Source organism: Coloeus monedula, assembly GCF_965178545.1.
Source record: "Coloeus monedula genome assembly, chromosome: 15".
Taxonomy (NCBI): Eukaryota; Metazoa; Chordata; class Aves; order Passeriformes; family Corvidae; genus Coloeus; species Coloeus monedula.
The window spans coordinates 4,882,094-4,891,023 of NC_138795.1; positions in this window are offsets into that span (position 1 = coordinate 4,882,094).

Below are 8,930 nucleotides of genomic sequence, written 5' to 3' on the forward strand. Positions count from 1 at the left end.
GCAAGGGCTGTAAGTGTGCATTTCTCCTGATATGACAGATGCTGGACTAGAACTAGAAAAGGGTTCAATATTCAGGTTATCTGAAGCTTCTTTGCACTAATTATTTCAGTGCATATTAGAGGAGAATGTCCCACGAAATGTACTAATCCAGAACAGAGATACCAAGTGGCTTATATGGCATTGTTCTAAGCACAAGGTTTCCTAGACCATGGCCTCATGCATTTGTCCCAAAATCAATCTTCCTCAAATAGTTTGCTCTGCCTAATTTTATCATGACTGAAAATTTGCAAGTTTGGCTGGAATTTCACTTTGCAGTGAGAAGCCAGAAGTGATGGCTCTTTGCTCATATTAATCCTACAAGGGAGCTCCTCCAGGTCTGTGCCTGACAGTGGCTGCCCTGAGAGATGAGTGGAAGGTATTGGCAGAGACAAGCAGCTTCAGAGCCCTGAATGGAGAAGTTCAGCTCTTTTGTCCTACCAAACTGTATGTCAGATGTTAATTCTGCCTTGGAAGTGACTCAGATCTCTCTAAATTCTTGGGCTAGAGCAGCGTGAACTCACTTAGATGAGCCTCAGGATTAGGATCTGTACAACCAGAGTCATCCCTGTGTGCTGCTCTTCACAGTGGTTTCATGTCTAGCCAGGGGGTGGAAAAATGCTGGTTCCACATTAATTCATGTTCCTTGCTTGCCTTTATCATTTTGGAAAGCAACTGCTTGCATCTCAGCAGTGTCTGACCTGATGGCTGTAGAATCTACTGCAGGGAATGTTAAATCAACCTCTCCAAACTTCTGCCAGTTAGAGGGAAAATAATCAGAGGAATGCATGTCAGTCTCTTGCCAGCGGAACATCTAGGAAATACAAAGTGGTCCCAGAAAAGTTGGTGCACTGAGGCATTTTAACAACTATTTGCTAAGCAAACATTGGTAATTAACAGGGACCTGGGGAACATTGCCTGTCAGGTGCTCCCTGTGGCTGGCATCTCATTACCCAGTGTGCTGTGTTTGCTCCTTGGTGTCAGCTTCCACCTTGGGAAGTGTTCCAGGGAGAAACCAGCAGCAGTGCAGTAACATTTGATACAGAAAGGCAGAACAAAGCAGTGCTGGATGGGGCATCTCCTGCACCCATGATTTTGGACTCATCTCCTCAAATTGTCTTTCTTCTGAGGAAAGTCCCAAGTTTCTTAGAGAGAGGAGCTAAACTCAAGCTAGTGTTCAATTCTCCCCAAAAACTGTACTAAAAAGAGCTGCTTTGTCCTACTACTGCTCTGTTGTGATATTTTCTTTTCTTTGGAATGAGCCAAGTCTGAATGCTGGAGGCCTCCAGCTCTCCCATTTCTTGAGAAGTCACTGTTATTTCAGGGATAGTACTGTTGTTGTTGCTGTTGACTCCTTGCTTCCTCACTTCTCCCCAGCACAAGGACACAGGGAATCCTCCACCTGGCCAGAAGGGGAAAGGAAACAGGAGCCAAAGGTGGATTGATGTTGGATGTTGCTCCAATATTTCATTAGTTCTGTATATGTTTTGTCTGCTGAGTTTAACTTTTGACTCTCAGTACTTTCCCGGAGACATTCCATACAATTTATCTTTCTGTGCATGAAAGATGGACTAGTGAAACAAAATACCAATTCACATTACAATGGGGATATTTGCCTGTCTTCTAACCCTGTGATCCCATTTTGACACTGCCTTCACATTTGCCATGAAGCAGCAGATGTCCAGGGTTTCAGTGATAATTAGCAGTAGTCAGAGTGTTCTTCCAAAGACTCAAAACTTGCTTATCTCCAAAGATGAATACCTGGAGGTTCAGGCCTCCACACATTGCCGGTGGCTTTTTGTGTGACAGGATTCATCCATCTACTTGGGATTCACTGAACACATTACAGACAACAAATACCACAAGGCAAGAGATGAGTGAGAATTGAGTGTCTTGGTAGCACAGGCTTGCTCTTGCCAGACTCCCAGCCTGGTATTTCTTTGCATGAGTGGGAACTATTCCTGGTCCACAGGAGTCTTGCTCCCTTCTGGGGGGACAGAGATGTCCTTGGCTTCCCACCCCCCTGCAGAACTGACTGCAAGTCCATCAGCTTAGGCTGGGTAAAGCTGGCTTTAAATGGAGCATTTGCAGAGAGGGTGCTTCAGTCAGCTTTAGACCCTCCCTTTGCCCTCTCATCCTGAGGGAAGCCACAGCAGGGAGCTGTCAGGATGTCAGAGGCTTTGGCTGCCAGCTCCCTGCCCAGCAGAGCCAGGACTGCCTTCCCCTCTCAGGCGAACTGGGACATAATCCATCCCATTTTCCACAATGACTGTAATCCCAGCACTGTTTATTCAAGCATGGAACAATTAGAGCCAAGGGCTTTAAACATCCAAATGATGCTGTTGGCAGAGCCTGTGCTCCAATGAGGGATCTGCCAGCACCTCCTGTGTGATTTGTGCAGCCTTTTCCCAACCCAAAACTGACTGCCTCAGTGTGGTCTGGAATCTAAGTGGAAGAAAGGCATTTTGCAGCCTCACCTCTGACTTCCATGTGCTCCCCGACTCCTCCAGCACACCTTGGCTTTGGGCTTAAAGCACCTGGCATGGCTGAAGGGATCTTCTTATTCTTCTGACTTTTTTGAACTCTGCTCTAGGCAGAACAGTCTTCTATCCAAATGCTGGGTGAAGTCCTGAACAGCAGTACCAGAGCCAGAAAAGGAAAACCTTTAATTCTTCTGGGAGTCTTTAATTCTTTTTAATTCCTCTGCTGCCTTTTCCACTACAAGGAGTGAGACTCCAGGAGACTCCACTTGGCTCCTGGGGTTGAGGGAAGCCAGAGAAACTGCCACAGAGCCATGCACCATGTTTAATTTCTCATGGACACGATAAATTCCAACAGCTAGAAATCTTGAGGGGTGTAGAAAAACCCAAGGTGAGAAATCACAGCCTGCTGGATTTTGCAGTTCAGCGAGGATCATTTAGAATGGGCCATTTATCTAACTGCAGCCAGCTGAGCACTTCACAAGATCATTGCATACGACTTAAATCCCTGCACAGAGCAAACCCAAATAAGCCAGGACACTTTCAGTGTCACTCCACTGCCAGATCCTCCAGGGAGTGTATTCTTTTCTAGATTTTACCAGAGAGAAATTGCTTCTGGATTTGCTGGAGTGTTTCTGGATTTGCAGCCTAGGCACCATCACCACAGCATTTAACATTTTTGTTCAGGTGCAGGTGTCGACAGTAAAACACCAGCACCCTGAAGTCCTCACTGCTCTCATAAACTGAGTGAGTAATTGCAGTCAGGTATCTGCTGGAGTCCATGTAACTTTACAGCAGCTTGGCAGTGACTCCTGGTGCACCACACCAAAGTTACTGCAGCATCAGCTCAGCTCTGTGCTGATGGAGGAACTCAGTGGCCCCAAGCATGCTGCATTTTCTCCTCTTGCATCCAGGTTTCTGCTGCAGCCCAAAGGGCTGTAAGATGTGCAGGAGAGTTCCCAGCCTGTTGCTGGTCTGGGCAATGTGCTCCTCACCTAATTATTTTTTATGTGGTGAGATGAAAATGTAAAAAGACAAGTCCTTCTTTAATATGCAGTTAGGCGTCACTTTATAGAGGCCATGCAATGTTAATGGAATTTATCAGCTTACAAATATTTTTTAATTGCAAATAACTCAACTGTAATTTATCAAATTGTTTACCCTGAATTGGCTGACATCTCCATTTATGCACCTTCTAAGGCTTATCATAAACTCCTTCTGGCAGTTCTCAGGCAAGGCAGGAATGAGAATATAATTCTGAGGTCAGTAGCTCTCAGATGGTGATGATACCTATTGTTATTATTAATTAATTTATTTATTTATAGCCTTTCCCTTTTGGCCCTGGTGGCTTTTTCACCCTTGTGTTTGTCAGGAAGGGAGTGGCCCTCATCAGCTCTCCTGAGCCAAATCTGCCTACAGTTGACTCTGGATCCAAACTGTCATTCACATCATGCCAAACTTCGGCCCTTCCATTTTAACCCGCTGGTTTAGATCTTAAAAATGTGAGTGAAAGTCTGTATGTGGACAGAACACTGAACTATTTCAGTGGGAACTGCTTGAACTTGCTCTAGCATTGCAGAGCTTTCACTATTTCTGCTGTCCTTTTTGCTCTCTTCCATCATCTTCTTGGAGGAAGAAAGAAGTATGGCAGTGGGTATGTCTTAAAATGCCATGGCTAATGGAGGCAGTCCTCCCATCAGGAACAAATGACATCTCCAAACTCCAGACAGACACTGGTTAGGTGCTACAAAGGTCTTCATGACTGAGAGGGAAAGAAGTGACAATCAAGATCCACCAGCCACTGCAGGAAGCTGGTGCTTGTGTCTACCCACCTCTCACCTTGGGACACTTGGGCCCCACCAGCTTCCATCTGGCTCATCGTGTTCCCGCCTCTCTCTGTGATACAAGTTCTATGTGCAGTGTCCTTGCCCTGCAAAAATGGCAAAAACCCCAGGTTTCCCCTAGGCACACTGTGTTCATCAGGTTTGTCCTGCTCAAGTATTTTATTCAATGGTTGTGGAAAAGGTTTGAGGTCCAGAAGTCAATGGAGAAAACAGAAAGGAAGAAAAGGCAGAAACCAGGAAAATAATCCCATGATTCTGCTGTTCTTGGCTGCTCTGCTTGGTCTGCTCCCTTCTCCCAAGAGCCAAAGTGGAACAGAATTTGAATTGGGCAGGTGTCTTAAATGTTTCACCTGGTTCAGGTTCAGATGAAGTCAACTTCTTTCAACTATCATAGCATCTTTCTGCTTTTGCCTTCAGTCTTTCTTAGTGGAAGACAGGATAAAGGGCAACTTCTCACTTGAAATATCCTGGCTTCACCCCATCATGCAGAAGTTACAAGAGTATGAGCCAGACTTACCTGGGAATGTGATGATGAGCTTCCCACACAAAAATTCTGGCTGTCTGGATGCAGGGTTTCTGTCATGGCACTGCCAAAAAAATCCCCATTCTCCACCTGGCTGGCAGGACTGTGCACTGCCATGCCAGGCTCCTGGAATCTCAGAAAAGTGACCATTATAAAAGTCAGTGTGAGAAGTGAGCTAAACCATGCTCAGCAGCGTGGGCTCTAAGAGGAGCAGCAATCTCAGCCCCTCTCCTGGAACTGGGCAGGACTCTGGTGTTGCTCTGGATATGAATGAGAAAAAGGAGCATTTATAAGCTCTTCCAACTGCAGCAGCCAGGAGCTATCAGAGAAGTGCTGCTGCTCTGTTTGCACAGGTAACTGTGACCCAGCACAGTTTCTGCCTGGCAATGCCACGGGAGCTGCAGCAAGCCCAGCCCAGCCCAGCCCAGCCCAGCCCAGCCCAGCCCAGCCCAGGCCAACCTGCCTGCTCTGCTTTTGGGTTCTCTCAAGCCTCTCCTGCCTCTGTTCTCCTGCTAGATCCAACACCTCCCCTGTCCCTGCCTCAGGAGCTACTGAATGCAATTCAGGAATCGACCCAAGTTTATTTGTGCCCCTGATCCACGTTTGCATTAGGGAAAGAAGGTGCTCAGCAGTGTCAGCCTCAGAGCCTGGCACGCAGTGGTGTGACAGCAGCAGGACCGGGGCTCAGCTGCAGCCACAGTCAAATGAGGCATCTCAGCCTAGGAGGAGGAAAAAGACCCACAAAACATTAATTTAATGTCATGCTAAAGGCCACTGCTGGTGTGGAGCCCTCAGTGCAGAGCCCATTCCAGCGCCAGGCAGGGAAAGCCCGTTTTACAGCCCAGCTATAAAGAATTAATTTAAAAGCAGGATGTGGCCTTTATATCTCCTGATTTCGTTGTTCCATCATTACCCTTAAGCAGCAGCTTATTGTATTTTAAATACAAGTTAGCAGAAAAGGAGTGTGGTAGGGGCAAAGTGTCTGTCACCTGGCACTGCCCGGGCACGTGCCACTGCAGTGTGCAGTGGGGTCACAGGCTATGTTGGGATACTAATGCACAGCCTGGTGTTTGCTAGGAACTGGATTTTTGTTTTAAACTTTATTAGTGTGCAACTCATCAGGCACACTGCTAAATGTCTTCTTGCCATGGGAACAGCACTGCCGTGTCCCCTGCTGTCACCCCAGGCAGGGCTGCGCTGCCTGTTTGTGTTTCCTTTGACTGCTAAACTGCTCATTGGAAATTAATTCATAAATAATTCATTGGATGTTGCACTCTGTGCTTAAAAGTTCACCGTGTAGGTGGTGGGTTGTGGGTTTTCTTAGAAGTGACAGTGCTTTTTTCCTTTCTTTTTTCTGTGTTAATCTTGGGTGTGTGCAGAGCTCCCACAGCAGCCTGTTGGTTCTGCTATAGATGTTTTAATGTCTTTCTAGCAGATGATAGTTATTTTCAAATTTAGTTACTATGGTTCAGGATTATTATGTTGCAAAAACTCTCTTTTCAAGATTGGGGCTTATTGTAATACCCAAATGCTTTTGGGGATTGTTACAACTGAGAGAAAAATAACAAATTATTCAGAAATGTACCTTCCCCTGTCCCATGCACACACACACATATGCACTCACACTTCCCAGTCAGTCATTTATTATTTCTAAACCTGATGATGCTGGAAAGCAATGAGAAGTTTTCCACCTCCCTGGTTTCCCAAGGCAGGTTGTGGTTTTTTGGGTGTGCCTTACAGCAAACACAGCCCTCTCACGGCCCACCTCTAACACTGCTTAGCTCAGCTCTGGGGCCTCCTTGGTTTGTTCCCACAAACACATTAAACCCTGTATAAACATGTAAAATATGCAACAAAGGACTTTGTTTAGGTTTTTTTTTCCTTATCTTTTGTTTGTTTTCTTGTCTTCCCAATCTGGCAAAGCAGATGCAAGACCCATATCCAGCGAGTAAAATCCCATCTCAGTCGTCTGCAGCATCCTTCAGCTGGCTTGGAGCTCTCAGCTGCTGAACTCAAGTTGCAGGTAGAGTTTAGGCCAGTTAATGAGTGTTTTTGCTCTAAAACATGCTGAAATACCAAGGAGCACTGCAGTCTTAGTGTCCCCTGTGTACTCGTGGGTTATGCTGTCATTTAAAATATTCCTGTTTCACAGTCTGAGTCAGGGGGTGGCACGGGAATAGGGCTGTCAGAGGATCATTATGGCTGGAAAAGACCTCTAAAGTCATCAACTCCAACCATTAATCCAGCACTGCCATGTCCAGGCAGTGTGCAGGGAGGAGAGGTGGGAATGGGGGCTCCAAGGGGAAATCTGGGCTGGCAGCAGCTCTGCTACAGTGAGGGGAACAGAAAGCCAAATCAAAGGACATTATTCCAGAGCTGTCAATGGTGTTTTGTGCCTCTCCCCTCCCTACATGCACCCACTAAATGGAGCAGAGCAGATGGTGATGTGCATTCCTCAGCGAGGAGGCAGTGTGCTGCTGAGGAGACTGAAAGCAAAGCCCAAAGATAGGGTAAAAAAATGCCCACGTAGGTGTGAAAGGGAAAATACCAGAGTTGGCGATACACAGGCCTGGTTGTGTGATGGCCTGAAGCAGTGCTGGTATGTGCAGGGCTATTCACAAACCCCAATTTTAATAAGTGCAGATCATATCAGTAATGTACATTACAATAGTCCAATAGTGTGAATCAAATATTTAAAGACTACTCACACTCTGCTTTTTATCCTGAAATGACTGCAGAAAAGAGCCAAGTTCTGGCTGCTGGCTTGACTTCATGCTTTTTCTCTATTAAATGAGGCCATATAATTTTCCTCTGGGATACATTTGGCACTGGAGCTATTTAGGTCTGAACCTTCATCACTAAATTGAGTAAGAATTTTCTGTTCAGTTTAAGGAGAGAAGAATCAAGGTCATAGCGCTGGAGAAGAACTGTTCAAAACAGATAGTTCTCCTTGCTGATTTTCTGGCCACTGTTCATAAAAATAAAAAATAATCACCCAGATTCAACAACTGAGCTTCAGCAGCAGCAACTTGTCTGTACTGAACTCAGATGAAAAATATGAAAACCCAGCTGCACATGAAATTTTAAGCTGTGGAAGTTATCATTTTACAGAGTATGAAATGGACTCATTTTATCTTAATGATTCTTTATTTGGTCATTCTTTTTTGTTTATCTTTGCTATTTAGGATAAAAAAAGGAAACAATTAATCACCTGTAGGGGTAGAAAGGAAAGCAAGGAAAAAAGTTGGGAATTACTTCTTAAAAAGTGAAAGGCAAGATACTTGGGAAGAAATGACATTTTGATGATTTTCCCAGGAGCTGATTTTGAAAGCCAAATCCTGTTTTTAACTACAGCTTCCCAGACTTTAAAAATGGTGAAGATGCTGTTGCTGTTGAGTAGCACCCAGCATTTCTAGCATGGGGGCACTGCAAATATGCTGCTGTTCAGGCTGAGCTGCAGATCTCCCCACTGCTTAAATCCCACCCCGTTCAGAGGCAGGTGTTGAGGGGTTTCCCAGTGCTGGGGAAGGAGCTGGCCACTGGTTGCCACGGCAGTGCCGCTGCTGGCCATGCAGTGACACAGAGCTGCATCTCATGGGGGTGCTGGGAACTTCCTGCCAACGTGCTCCTTGATGGGGGTTAATTCATGAATTATTTCATTGTCAGTTTGCTGGAAATTCCAAATTCAGGCCAAGAACTGCAGCTGAAGTTCAGCTGAAAGATGTCTTTTCTCTTTCTCTTTCTTTTTTTTAAAAAGACAAACACTCCAAGACCCAGTGAGAGACCAGAAGATTGTGTGTGCCCACCCAGCAGAACTGAGGGAACTCATTTGGAGCCTGGTAAGCAGCAGCCCCTGAAAACTGGAAAACAAGTGTCCTTCCAGCCTGGATTCTGGCTGTGTCCCAGCAGTGGGGACTGGGATTGTTCTCTCTGAGGGCTTGGAAGGCACAGACAACCTTCCACCCGGATTGAAATCTTGCTGTTTGTTCAGATAATGAGCCTCAATCAATGCTCTCATTTACTGACAAAATCCAGGGTGAACAATTT